The 14,615-nt window shown below is 43.7% G+C and overlaps 1 protein-coding gene across 1 annotated transcript in view; it reads left to right on the top strand.

The window, feature by feature from the left end:
• Positions 1-14,615, top strand: part of LOC113004950 — a 418,572-nt gene that overhangs the window by 156,839 nt on the left and 247,118 nt on the right. The window lies entirely within an intron of this gene.

Genomic DNA, 14,615 nt, shown 5'->3' with positions numbered 1-14,615 from the left:
CTTGAGAATGTGCACACGAGGCACAGGCAGGCTGCGTCGACAACCCAGAATATATGGGTCAATGAGTCCACAGCGGGGTCCCAATGACAAACATTCAGGGTGTTCCGCGTCCCTCGGTCCTGTTTTGAGGCAGCAAATTTAATTGCTTTACCTCGGCATCGGACCTAGTGCTCGGCTTAATAGAGCGAGGGATGATGAGTCAGGTTGAAAAATCAATCAAGTTCCTTATAATCAATCATCGATTTATTAAAAGAAAATATGAAAGATAAATATATATAAGAAAAAATATTAATTCTATGTGAAAGTAATTTATTACAAATTAGAGCTGTTAAGGAACACAATTTAGTAATAATAAGAAAACCGAAAAATACGCAGACTCGTGACACAAAGCTCGAGATTAACAATTACGATTATACACACACACACACACATATATATATATATATATATATATACAGGGTGATTCAAAATAACCTATTGGTCTCGAAGCTGGTATATTCGTAATCGAATTCTGAGACGATTTTTCCTTTTGCAAAAATTTGTCCGGAGCTTAGTTTTCAAGTTACAATAAGAATTAGTTAGCGTATAACGGGTCGGATACAAGTGGTAGACAGGGGCGGCGCGACTTACTGTTACAAGCGGGTGTTTCAGTGGGGCACCTCCTGCGCTCAAATCACTGACAAAAGTACATGGACAGCACATTTCTATTTAAACTCTCTCTCTCTCTCTCTCTCTCTCTCTGTCACTTTTTTTATGCTACATTTAACTTGTCAAATTTTGATCTGTCATCCGGCTGTCAAACATCGGGATGATCGTGAAATCTTCAAGTTTACATTATTATAATAAATGTACATACGCCCGCGAATAATAAAATATAATGCAAATTAGATTACTTAAATGTCCACTTGCAAGTTAAAAGTAGCACGTTTAAAGAAGAGAAGAACAGGGAGGGAGAGAGAGAGAGAGAGAGAGAGAGAGAGAGCAGGGGGGTTTGAACAAGTTTAAGCACGTTTATTCACGCACCATCCAATACGGCGATCAGCTTATTGTCCTATTTAAACTTCCTCTCTTTCTCTCTCTCTCTTTTTCTCTCTCTTTCTCTCTCACTTTAATTATGCTACATTTAATTTGTCAAATATCGATCTCTGTCATCCGGCCGTCAAATATCGGGATAATCGTAAAATCTTCAGGTTTACATTATTATAATGAATGTACATACGCCCGCGAATAATAAAATTTAATGCAAATTAGATTACTTAAATGTGCACTTGCAAGTTAAAAGTAGCATTTTTAAAACGCACAAGAAGGAAAGAAAGGGGCGAGAGAGAGAGAGAGCGAGAGCGACGGGGGGAGGAGGGGGCTTCAAACAAGTTTAAGCACGTTTACTCACGCACACGGCGATCAGCTTATTGTTTCTACGATGCGACAGTTCAATTTAAATTTGTCCTTTATCCAGACTATCCCTCGAAGTCGTTTTACCACATTTCACCACATTTATACTATTTACTTGGCACTTGATCGATGAACGCGGAACGTACCAATCGATCGACTTTATTAATTTCTATTAATCACTACTCTAATCACTACAATCATTCGATGCGTTAAAATTACTCGAAGAAACACATGTCTACGTTACGATCACACAACACGTGTTCGCTCGACGATATCAAGCAGTCGACTGGATGTTATTGGTTATGTCGTCGAGCGATTGGTTAAAGCCATAAGTCAAAACGCGGCAATTTAAAATGAAAATATTGATTAATACGATTTACATCAATACAATTTATCAAAAAAATGTTGCAAATGCATGTTTATCATTATTTGTTAAAAATTGTATGATCCATAAGTGACTCTTTATCTAGATAATTGTTATTTATTCAAAATATTCAAGAAATGATTGTATCAAAATCACTTTCTTCTATATATTTTTGTTTTTTATTTTTTATTATTTACAAAAACTGAAAATATTCCTCGAAATAAAATATTTGGTTGCCCTGAAAAGGGCAGATTATCCATTGCTGCAAGGAGATTTCAAGAATTATATTCTTGAAGTTTTCTCCACAATCTTGTCGCGTGTCGTGGATGACGTATCACGTAACGTTCTGATTCGACGGGGGAGGTGCGGTGGGAGGAATCCACCTTCCGCGAAGACCGTTAAATACGATGCAGCATTCGGTGCTCTCATGAATTCTTCGATCGTTAGATCCATCGTCAGGACGATACACGATATGACAGCATACACGAACGAAGAATACTACGATATGCTGATGGCACTTGGTGAATGCCAAGGCCAACCCTACGTTGCTGCAAAGAGATATCAAAAATTATATCCGAATAGAGCAAGGCATCCGACGGCGGTCATTATAATTGTAGCATCTCAACGGTTGTTCGAGACCGGAAGAGTCTTACCGAAAAAAAATGATTGCGGTAGACATTGCAACGAAAGGAATTTGCGAAGTGTAGAGAGAGTCCTTCGTGCTGTCGAACAAGAGCCTGAAACAAGTGTTCGGGTCATTGCTCGGGAACACGATCTACCTTACTCTACAGTTCAAAGAATTCTGAAAGAAGAAAAATTGCACGCTTATCATTATACTCGCGTGCAAGAATTACGAGAGCAGGATTATCTACAAAGAACAACATTTTGTGAAAATTTTTTAAGAAGAGTAGATGAGGATCCTGAATTTCCTTCTCGTGTGATATTCAGCGACGAATCGCTGTTTACACGAGAAGGAATTTTTAACTCTCACAATATGCATATGTGGAGTGACGAGAATCCTCGAGTAACTCGAGCCAGAAATTTCCAAACACGATGGAAATTAAACATATGGGCAGAAATCATGGGCACAAACATATTGGGTCCAGTAATTCTGCCCGACATTTTAAATGGCGCGTCGTACATAGAGTTTTTATCTGAAAATATTCCAGACTTTTTAGAAGAAATTCCATTAGCAAACAGGAATAAAATTATATTCCAACAAGATGGCGCTGGACCACATAATGCCAGAATAGTAACAAATTACTTAAATGCACAATTTCCTGGCCGTTGGATGGGCCGTTACGGCCCAATACGTTGGCCCGCAAGATCCCCGGACCTCAATCCGTTGGATTTCTTCCTGTGGGGATACTGTAAAGAAATTATTTACAGAAAGCTTCCCAAAGACGTCGAGGATTTAAATGACAAGCTGCATCATGCCATTTGGAGTATCGACAATGACATTCTGGAGAAGATGCAAATAAATTTATTACGACGCATGAGAGCCTGCATTACAATGGACGGTGACCACTTCGAACATTTATTATGAAGAAAACTTCAAGAATATAATTCTTGAAATCTCCTTGCAGCAATGGATAATCTGCCCTTTTCAGGGCAACCAAATATTTTATTTCGAGGAATATTTTCAGTTTTTGCAAATAATAAAGAATAAAAAACAAAAAAATATTTAGAAGAAAGTGATTTTGATACAATCATTTCTTGAATAAATATTTTGAATAAATAACAATTATCTAGATAAAGAGTCACTTATGGATCATACAATTTTTAACAAATAATGATAAACATGCATTTGCAACATTTTTCTGATAAATTGTATTGATGTAAATCGTATTAACCAATATTTTCATTTTAAATTGCCGCGTTTTGACTTATGGCTTTAACCAATCGCTCGACGACATAACCAATAACATCCAGTCGACTGCTTGATATCGTCGAGCGAACACGTGTTGTGTAATCGTAACGTAGACATGTGTTTCTTCGAGTAATTTTAACGCATCGAATGATTGTAGTGATTAGAGTAGTGATTAATAGAAATTAATAAAGTCGATCGATTGGTACGTTCCGCATTCATCGATCAAGTGCCAAGTAAATAGTATAAATGTGATGAAATGTGGTAAAACAACTTCGATAGTCTGGATAAAGGACAAATTTAAATTGAACTGTCGCATCGTAGAAACAATAAGCTGATCGCCGTGTGCGTGAGTAAACGTGCTTAAACTTGTTTGAAGTCCCCTCCTACCCCCGTCGCTCTCGCTCTCTCTCTCTCTCTCGCCCCTTTCTTTCCTTCTTGTACGTTTTAAAAATGCTACTTTTAACTTGCAAGTGCACATTTAAGTAATCTAATTTGCATTAAATTTTATTATTCGCGGGCGTATGTACATTCATTATAATAATGTAAACCTGAAGATTTTACGATTATCCCGATATTTGACGGCCGGATGACAGAGATCGATATTTGACAAATTAAATGTAGCATAATTAAAGTGAGAGAGAAAGATAGAGAAAAAGAGAGAGAGAGAAAGAGAGGAAGTTTAAATAGGACAATAAGCTGATCGCCGTATTGGATGGTGCGTGAATAAACGTGCTTAAACTTGTTCAAACCCCCCTGCTCTCTCTCTCTCTCTCTCTCTCTCTCTCTCTCTCTCTCCCTCCCCTTTCTTCTCTTCTTTAAACGTGCTACTTTTAACTTGCAAGTGGACATTTAAGTAATCTAATTTGCATTAAATTTTATTATTCGCGGGCGTATGTACATTTATTATAATAATGTAAACTTGAAGATTTTACGATCATCCCGATGTTTGACGGCCGGATGACAGATCAAAATTTGGCAAGTTAAATGTAGCATAATTAAAGTGACAGAGAGAGAGAGAGAGAGAGAGAGAGAGAGAGAGAGTTTAAATAGAAATGTGCTGTCCATGTACTTTTGTCAGTGATTTGAGCGCAGGAGGTGCCCCACTGAAACACCCGCGTGTAACAGTAAGTCGCGCCGCCCCTGTCTACCACTTGTATCCGACCCGTTATACGCTAACTAATTCTTATTGTAACTTGAAAACTAAGCTCCGGACAAATTTTTGCAAAAGGAAAAATCGTCTCAGAATTCGATTACAAATATGCCAGCTTCGGGACCAATAGGTTATTTTGAATCACCCTGTATATATATATATATATTTACATTTATAATATTCTATACTAGTGTAACGAACAGGGTATTCGCACGTGTGTATGTGTAATTTTGTCCATATTATCTAGAAATATTATTCTCTAATTTCTCTTACAGTAGCGAAATTGGGGCGAAAATGGTTGAGGAACATTAATTTTGGGACTAAATAATAATTTGGGTACGTGCGGGGGAAGAAGACGGGAATAGTTCCGTCAGGAGAGAGGTGGGAAAGGTAGGCGCGAACGGTTTCCAGATCGAACTGGTCAGGCCCGATTAAAAATGCGCCAGGAGGGAGGGGATTGGAACACAAAGGGAGGACAGACAGGATGATTTAACGATTGGAGGGGGCCAGGAGCAAAAAACAAACGAGGTGGAAGTGGTGGAAGCTCGTCTAGATATTCCACGCTGGGGACAGGAGAAGGGGGAGGAGGTCCATCCTCGAGATCGTGGAATCCGAAGATCGGAGGCTCTAAGGGAGCTTCTTCCTCCTTCCCGAAATCGAAAAACTCGGGGCTCGGAGATCGATCCTCGTCCTCGAGATCATGCGATCCGAGGATCGGAGGGATGGAACAAGGTTCCTCCTCCTCCTCGTGGGCCCCTACGTTTGAAAAATCCGCAGGAGGTTGGTCTTCCTCCAAATCGTGAATTTCAGGGATCGGAGATCCCTGAGAAGAGAGCGAAACGGGAGAGTCCGGGAAGATTCTATAAGTTATTTGAGAATCGGGGGAGTCGGCGTGAAGAAAATTATCTATGGGGGAGTCGGCGCGAAGAAGATTTTCTACGGGGGAGTCGGGGCGAGGAGAATTATCTAAGGGGGAGTCGGCGCGATTAAAACTATCTACGGGGGAGTCGGCGCGAAGAAAATTATCTACGGGGGAGTGGGGGAAAAATGCGAACAGGGGAAGTCGCTCTTCTTCCGGTGCGACCGGAGATTACGAAACAGGGGGGCAAAGTCGATTGACTTGGGCGGCGATCCGGTGTATTTCCTCCTCAATGGCTTCGAGGCGGCGGATTCGGCGATTGCGGCGATTTCGGCGGCGCTTCGCGGCTGCTCGAGACCGGTTTTTATGAACTTTGGGGACTTTATTCACTTAAATAAAAAAATAAAAAATACTCCGTTTCTCTCCGTTTGGCGAAAGGTTAAAATTTAGACACTCTCTCGGGTTAACTCGAATAGGGTTTGAGTGAAACCAAGGAAAAAAGATCGGAAGTAAAAACAAAGGTTCGACAGAACCTAAGGAGAGAGAAGGAAACGAGAATTCTTACGAGAAAATCCCAAGGAAGGAAGGGATTTAAAGATAAAGAAATTCTTTCGGATTAACTCTTACGAGTTAATCCCAAGAAAGAGAAGAATTAAAAATAAAGAGATTGAGAGAGAGAGAGAGAGAGAGAGAGAGAGTGAGAGAGAGAGAAAGTGAGAGAGTATGGAGAGGAGTATGGGAAGGGAAGAGTAATAAACTTAATAAATATATTATGTTTAAAGTTAAAGTCTTTCGCACTAGAGAGAGAGGTGTTCGAAAAACGAGAGCGAAACAAATGGTTGATTTGGGACTTACTGTTTGCAGATTGTAGTGTGAGTATCGATGTAGGTAAATGCGATTCTCTCGGAGCCGCAGGGCTTCAAACTGGGCCGCACTCGGCGGGAGATGGTAGGTCTGGTCGGAGGTGTTCCGGGTGCGTTGCACAATGGTCTGCAGATCCCAACCAGGGACATTTTCACTGACACTTTTTCCTCTCGACCGAGACTTGCGCCGCGTACGAGTCTAAAGATCGCGGATCCGAGAGTCGCAGAACTCGGGCATGCAAGATGCCACGGAACTGTGATTCGGACGAGGAATGAAGACTAGACTGGGCTGAACTGACTGTTAGACTCGCTCCGCTAGAAGACGCACCTATTTATACTATTTTTCATCTATGATTCCCTTTGTCCCATCGAGGGCCGTGTGCACCACTTTATTCATTAATACACCCACGTGCAATATTTGCTTTTACGATTTTTTTATATTCCTCGGTAATTGTTATCCGAGAAAGCGGCAGGTTTGACAATTGAACTCTCGAAAGCATTACATGTCAAAAAATTTTTTGATTTGTTGCTATGCAGGTGTCGGACATCAGAACTCAAAGGGGTGCACACGTGCGTCTTCCAGCTCCCTGATTTTACTATCTTGGGTGTTTCCGGCGTCGAGCAACGGTGTCACCTCAGATCTCCATAATTGGTGAATTTATAACTACTTAATTCATGACATCCGATTATTGCCGTGAGAGTCACCGTATTCTTGGGATCGGGGTGAGATTACCGTCGCTCGCCTGTTAATTAGAATATCCGCTGGTTGCGAAGGAAAGAATCGTTACTCCGCAGGACGTAACACCCCCCGACTTAGATAAATGTTGGGGATGCACAACATTTGCAAAGAGATTTGATTCTTTTCTTTCGACAACTATTAATTCTTATATTGAAAAGGGAAGATCTATATCTAAATGCACTCAGGTGTGCGTTGTGAGTTATATAGAAATAGGAAAGAAAAGGGCGACCTCCAAATCCCCTTCCCTTTTTTTCTTTCGTATTCCTAGTTATTTATTTGTTTAGTGTTATTTACTTAACTACCAGCGCCGCGTTTATAATATAAAAATTCTTATCTTTGGTAAGGTTTCACATAATTCTCTGATAGGTGCAAGGCATAAATATATGTAATCTTATAAAAATATTTACATAATACACAGGGTGAGTCATTTTAATCTATGGATCCGAATATCTTCCAAATAACGGTATCTACAAACAAATGGTTTAGACAAAAGTTGACCAGGACAGAGGGGGTCATTCAATTGTACCATTGGTTTTGATCTTGAGGTCAATTTTAAAGGTTATTTCAAGTTCACGACGGTTTTTTTAAATGGGATACCCTATTTGTGACTGCGGATTTCGAAAGAGCGGAAAATTTTACATCAAACTTGTCTAATGAAAAAATTGTTTTTGCGACCTTGGAAAGGTCAAAAATGAAGGTGAAATGCCTGAAAAACGATCTGGTGTACTTTTTCTGAGATGACGTGGTTTTCTGGGTAACACAAATGTGCATAATGCTTAAACATTACTACTTTCAACTTTCGGCCGGATTCTTCGACGCACACCTATTGCTCCCCTTCCGCCGCTCGCGCCTTAGCAACGGCGCCGCCGAACGGCGTAACCACGGTCCTGAGACGATGTATCGCGCTCCTTAGTTACGCCGTCCGTTGCTAAGGCGCGAGCGGTGGGAGGGGAGCAATAGGCGTGCGTCGAAGAATCCGGCCGAAAGTTGCAAGTAGCTGACAGCACTGCGATACCTAATACTAATAATCAACGATAGAAAAAAACTAAACAATTACGTTTGATTTAAGATGTATAATTATTGTTATAATAGAGTTTTATTCCTTTTCTTTCTTACTCACTTCTGCATAATTGAAAAATTTACTATTTAAAGTTGCTTAAATTTAAAAATTCCAAACATACATACAGGATATGTAGGTAATTACATTCACAAGTTACCTTTCCAGAATGGCTGATTATAGTCCTAATGAGATTGTTGATATTATATTAGTTTTAGGGGAGTGTCATAGCAATTACAATGCAGCATCAAGGCTTTATGCTCAACGTTTCCCTGAAAGGCAACATCCAACTGATATGACAATACGTAGTTTAGTCCAAAGAGCTCGCAATGGACATCTTGTTCGTCAACGTCAACAACATAAATATAAGGAAAATGATGCGCGAGCTGTAACTATTTTAGCAGTATTTCACCTTAATCCTCATGTTAGTACTCGCTAGATTGAAAGGGAAATAGGTATACCACAAAGAACTGTTGTTAGAATTTTAAGAGCTCTAAATTATCACCCTTTCCACATCACTCTTACGCAGGCTTTACTTACTTTAAATCGTCTTAGAATTCGACCAGGAATACGTCCCTTGAAAGACAACGGGTTATTCTGAATCACCCTGTATATGTGTGGATGAAAACAGGAAGGACAAAGAATTTTTTTTTTCCCCTTGTGTTCCCAAATACTTATTTATCTATTAGCACTCGTTTAATTATCTAAACGTTTAAGATACTTACACAAGATTAGAGTTCTATATTATTTCGACAGAAGGTGTATATATATATAAATATATGTTTTACAATTACACACTCTGTAAAGATAAATCAAGTAATTTTTATCCTTTTTTTTTTTAAACCCATTATCATTATTAAATATATAATTTGTTGATAGAAATATATACTTTTCTCACATAATTTTCTTCTCCATATTTTTACTTTTATTCTTACTATATGCGTATAATTATATATATGTATATATATATATATATATATATATATATGTATATATATATATATATATATATATGTATGTATGCGTATGCTACGTGTGAGTAATGACGGAAAGATAAGGCAAATTTAATCCCTTTTCCTTTCTTCGTGTGATATACTTATTGGTCTATCGCTAGTTGCTTAATTGTTTATTGTTAGTTACCTTAATATTTAAGATGCATAGCTCTCGAGACAACAACTGAAATGTCACCGTCGGCTATCTTGTACAGGACTCCGCCTCGAAGCATATATCCGTTCGGCCCCTCTTGCTCAATTGCCTCAAAAGTCTTTCTCAATTCGTCATCTTTCTTTTGGGCTTTTTTTAATCGCACCAACAATCTCTCCTCACATTTGGTCACCAGTAAGCACGACGGCAATGAATTTCGGCTAGGAGCGTCAACGTGTGACATGTTTTTACCGAGTCTATGTTGTATTGGAATTCTTCTAATAGTAGTGTCCATCTAGCTACTCTAACATAAAAATCTTTCTTCGACGTTGTTAGTGATACTGTTTGACAATTTTTCACAATTTTAAATACTATTCCTAGTAAATATACGCGGAATTGTTTGAATGCTTTAACTATTGCTAAAACCTCCAGCTCATAATTTGAATACTTTTCTTCCGCAGGCGTGGTCTTTCCGCTCGCATAATATACTGGGTATAATAATTGATCTTTGCTGCCCCTCTGCAATAGAATCGCGCCGTAACCATGCATCGACACATCGGTAATGACGTATCTGCTTTTACTTGTTATAAATTTAACATTGGTCGCTCGCTTAACATGGCTTTCAGTCGTTGAAACGTTTGTTTCTCGATTACACCGAACTGGAATTTTGCACCCAACTTCAACAAGTTCGATAATGAGCGCACGGTTATATAATACTGCGGGATAAATTTGTGGAAATACCCGCTCAAACTCAAGAAAGATCGTACCTGTCGCATATTCTGGGGCTCAGGAAAACACGCAACGGCTTAACTTTTTGCTTGGATGGTTGTATCGTTCTGTTTTCGATAACATTCTTGAGAATTTCTACTCTTTTCTGCAGAAAACTATATTTTTTTTCAATTTATTCTTAACCCGACTCGCAACAACTAAAACAATTTTCAAATTTTCCAGTCTGCTATTTTTATCGTTAAAAAACATGATCAAGTCGTCCATGTAAATTAATACAATTTTTTGTTCTACAAAATTTCTGAAATTTGCATTGGCAAATTGTTGAAAAACCAGAGGTTACATAAATCGAAGGCAACTTGTAAAAACTCGTATTGGCCATAGGACACAATAAACGATGTATACTTTATACTAGCCTCATCCATTCGGACATGAAAAAAACTATTTTCAAGGTTGAGAATGCTAAAAAAATTTGCGTCTTGCAATTGATCCAACTGATCCTTGATCAAGGGTAATGGATATTGATCCTTAACAATTTTTTTGTTGATTGATCGATAATCCACACAGAGTCTATAAGAGCCATTCTTTTTACAAGTACAATGGAGCTCGCAAAATCAAAAGACACACAAATTATATTCTGCTTCTCCCATTCGTCGATCTGCGCGTTCACTATTTTCTTCTCGACTTAAAACAGGCATCTCGCCTTTGGTATGTACATTGATTTGTCATTTTTTCAAATGATCGTTATCTTAACGTCGACGTCCTATGTCCTACTCAACCGATAGTAAATCAACAACAATGCGCCTGTGTTCAGCATCCCGTACCTGAAACGTGTCTACATCCATTGTGTTCGTATCTCGTACCATATCGATCGTAAATATTTCGGGTCGTTGTCGTCGTCATCAACAGTCTGTTCGCGCACCAAGTTGACAGTAATTACGCCTTGTTTAAGGGGGGGATATCATTTAGAACGTTGAAAAATAGCTAATTTTTGTGATTTTTTTACAAGCAAACGATGAAGCCGATCTTTCCCAAGCTTAAGAGATAGTTTGTTGTATACTTGAAGAACACAAAATAATTTTTTAGCGTTTAAATAATTGTTATAATACTAAGTTTTTTATTAATTATTGTGAGACTTTGTCATTTGCGTTGTAAATTTGCGTACATTCTGGTGTCCATAATTTTTGTCTGAAACAAAAAAAACAAAGAAGTTTTTAAATTAGATAATAGTCCACTCAATTTAAACTAAAAAAAGTAGGAAAAAGTACTTGTAAGAATTGTGGATAAAAGTGCACATTAGGGGAACAGCCCCTGATGACCTTGACCTTGACATATGTTATCAATGAGAAGGTACTGAGTGACATACAAAAGGTTTTAAGTAATGCTCACTTTTTATTAAAAAAATATCATTACAGAAAGAAAAAACAGTTTTTCTTCTACTTATTTCAGAAAATATTTATTTTACAAAAAAATGTGCCAAACAAAAAATAAAGCTAGTAATAAACTCTCTAAAAAAGATCATATACATATTTTATATAATTTCAATACTTTACTCGTTATTGTAGAAAAACTGTTTTGCGTCAAAAACTCATACAGAGAACGCGTGGGCGGGGGAGGGTCTCCGCCCCTCCATCTGTATTTTTCCTCTTTTTTTTTTTTTTTTTTTTTTGGTATGATGAGGGAAATGCTCATGACACAACAGGTTGGCTGGACCTGACAGTGTTGGACTCGAGTCAGGACGGTGCTAACCCGGCCACATAATTTCAGCAACCAGGATCGCCCTAACCCGCCTACCAACTAAAAACCTCATCGAGCCACATCGCCCCGGATAAAGGAAGGCCCCGGCCGACAATACGTCATTCCTTCGGTAGCCTTCCCCCCGGGGGCGGAGCGTGAGCCCCCCGACGCGCCAGTTCGTCAGGTTGGGAGAGGACGTGCCAGGGCGGCAGCCGAGATACGTCAGCTGCCACCTTGTCCACCCCGGGGTAACGCCGTGAAAAACACCGCACGCCCTCTCGCGCTCCTTTAGGGCAGGAGGCGAGCGCCGAACTTACCCGTTCCGTGCCAACCCCCTACCCAAGGTCCAGTGGTCTCGAGGAACCGACCGGGCCTACCTCCTATCCTCGTGTGGCCGGCGCACCGGATGAGCGGAGACCCCTACTCATCGGGTGGTCCAACAGCCAAGGTCCTCGTCTCCTGGGCATCCCCGAGCGCAGGGGCAGCCGGAAACGAGGCCCAGGGTCACGTAATGACCCCCTCCCCAGGGGAGTCACTCCGCGACCCTATCTCCTCCGAGGATAGGCGACCCCGAGGGAGAAGGCGTCAACGCCTTCTCCGCCCAGGGTCTCAGCGCCTTCTTGAGAGGGGTGCTCGAGTCTCGTCCCACTCGCTTCTCCCGTTGCGGGAGAGGGAGGGGCTCGAGCACCACCTTCGCCTGGGGGAGGTGCGCGGCGCTCGGACTATCGAGCGCCTCGCACCTCTTTTTTGTCGGCGGACTCGTCCGGAGCCCAAATGCTCCGGACGATTCCGACGATATCTCAATCACTCCCGTGATGAAGGCCTCACCGACAGAGGCCTCCATCACGGGAGGGGTCTCCTCCATATCGACGTCGGCCACTGGCCTCTCCGACGCACCACCATCCACGGCCTGAGCGTCGGGCGGGGTGGGAGGCGGAGGGATCGGCGGCCGATCTTCCTCGGATTCTCCGCCCACCTCCAGCTGCGGAGGAAGGGGAGCCTTCTTCCCCGGACGAGCAGCCGGGGGAACCCGGGCGCACTTCTCACCGCCGGGACGGTGGTTGGGCGCCTTACCTTCGGAGGCACACTCCGGGCAGAACGGCCTATTCGCGCATTCTGTCTGGGTGTGCCCCTCACCCCCGCAATTGAAACAGCACCGGGCCCTGTCGACGCCGCCAGGACACCGGTGCTGCGTATGTCCCTGGGCCAGGCACCGGAAGCATCGCTGTGGGGGTGCCTTAAGCACCTCCACGCGAGCCGCCACCCAGCCCAGGGCCAGACTGCCTGCTCGGACGATCTTCGCGGCGGCGGCGACGGGGCACTGCACTATGACAGAGCCCAGCCCTCGCCGACCGCACGTCACCCGACCAACCCTCAGGCGGCGACGGGGCACTGCACTATGACAGAGCCCAACCCTCGCCGCCACGAAACATGACCCGGAGTCAGCGACCGCCGTGGCCACCTCCTCCGGAGTCACGGAATCTTCAAACCCGGAGATGCGGATCCCCACCCTCCTCAGAGGGCAAGAGATCCGCACGTCCGGGCCCCCCGCGACGCGACGCATCTCTGAGGCCAGCCTTTCCGCGGCTGGCCTACTGTCTTCGCCGGGGATCTCCAGGAGGAGACCCCCGGTCTGGGCTCGGCGAACCCGCAGCCCATTTTCTCCCTGCGGCAATATGTCCCCAAGGACGATGGACTCACGGGCATAACGTTTGCATAGGAGGCGTCGTCCCCGGTCACCGTAATCATCACCGCCGATGACTTGGGGACGCGCCTCCCAATCCTCCTTTTCGCGAGGGTCTCGCTTCGTAGCGGACCTCCTTGCTTTTTCCTCTTTTTCCGTGCCTTCTTGTTTGTCGGCTCGGCCGCCGGGGACGGCAAGCGCCGCTGCCCCCGATGGTCGAGCCGTGGTACGCTCGGACTCTGGGGGAAACACCCCCCAGCCACCATCCCCCGTGGGGCGGACGGGGGGCGCTCTACGGCCCCCTTGTACACCTTTCTCCTTTTCGCGTGCCGACGACCTCGACCCAGCTCCGATCGCTCGCAGGCGTATCGGGGCCGGGCGCTGCCGCCGGCACGGCGGGGGGCGCGGAAGGCTCCTCCCGCGGAGCTCCCGCACCCCCTTTCCCCCTTCCTTTCTTCTTCTTGCCCCTGGCGTCGGTGGGGACGGCGGCCGGAACAGCCCCCGTCTCTACCCGCGCCAGGCGCCTCTTCAGTCCCTCCACGGTCGGCGTCAGTCGCTCCAACGTCCCCAGCACTCGCTCCTTGAAAGGAGAAGAGCCGGGGGCAGAGGCGACCGACGGGGGCGGCGGAGGGGAAGGAGACCTTCTCCCTCTCGTCGGCTGTGAGGCAGCCGCGGATGAGGAGGGACTGCTCTGCAGCATGAAGGCGCGTTTCGCTACTCCCAGCTGCCCCCTCAATTCGGCAACCTCGGCCCGGAGGGAGCGAACCTCCTCCTCCCGGGCCGCGGTCGCCGTTTCCTCCTGTCCGTCATCTCGCCCGAGACGGCCCATGGCGCGGTACGCCAGCGTCATGAGCGCCTCCCGGGCGAGATGGGTGTTTAATTTTATTCGCCCCGACAGGTTGCCCGACAGTGGGCAACCTGTGGAGGCCTTGTTCCTCGCTCCTTCGACCTCCCGGAGCCACCCATCAGCCAATCCGGCCAGATCGGTGATAGTACTCCGGGAGATCACCCCCAGATGGCGGTCGATATAT

This window comes from Solenopsis invicta, chromosome 2 (assembly GCF_016802725.1).
Source record: "Solenopsis invicta isolate M01_SB chromosome 2, UNIL_Sinv_3.0, whole genome shotgun sequence".
Classification (NCBI taxonomy): domain Eukaryota; kingdom Metazoa; phylum Arthropoda; class Insecta; order Hymenoptera; family Formicidae; genus Solenopsis; species Solenopsis invicta.
Note: the sequence above shows the minus strand (reverse complement) of the source record. Positions and strands in the feature narration are given on the sequence as shown.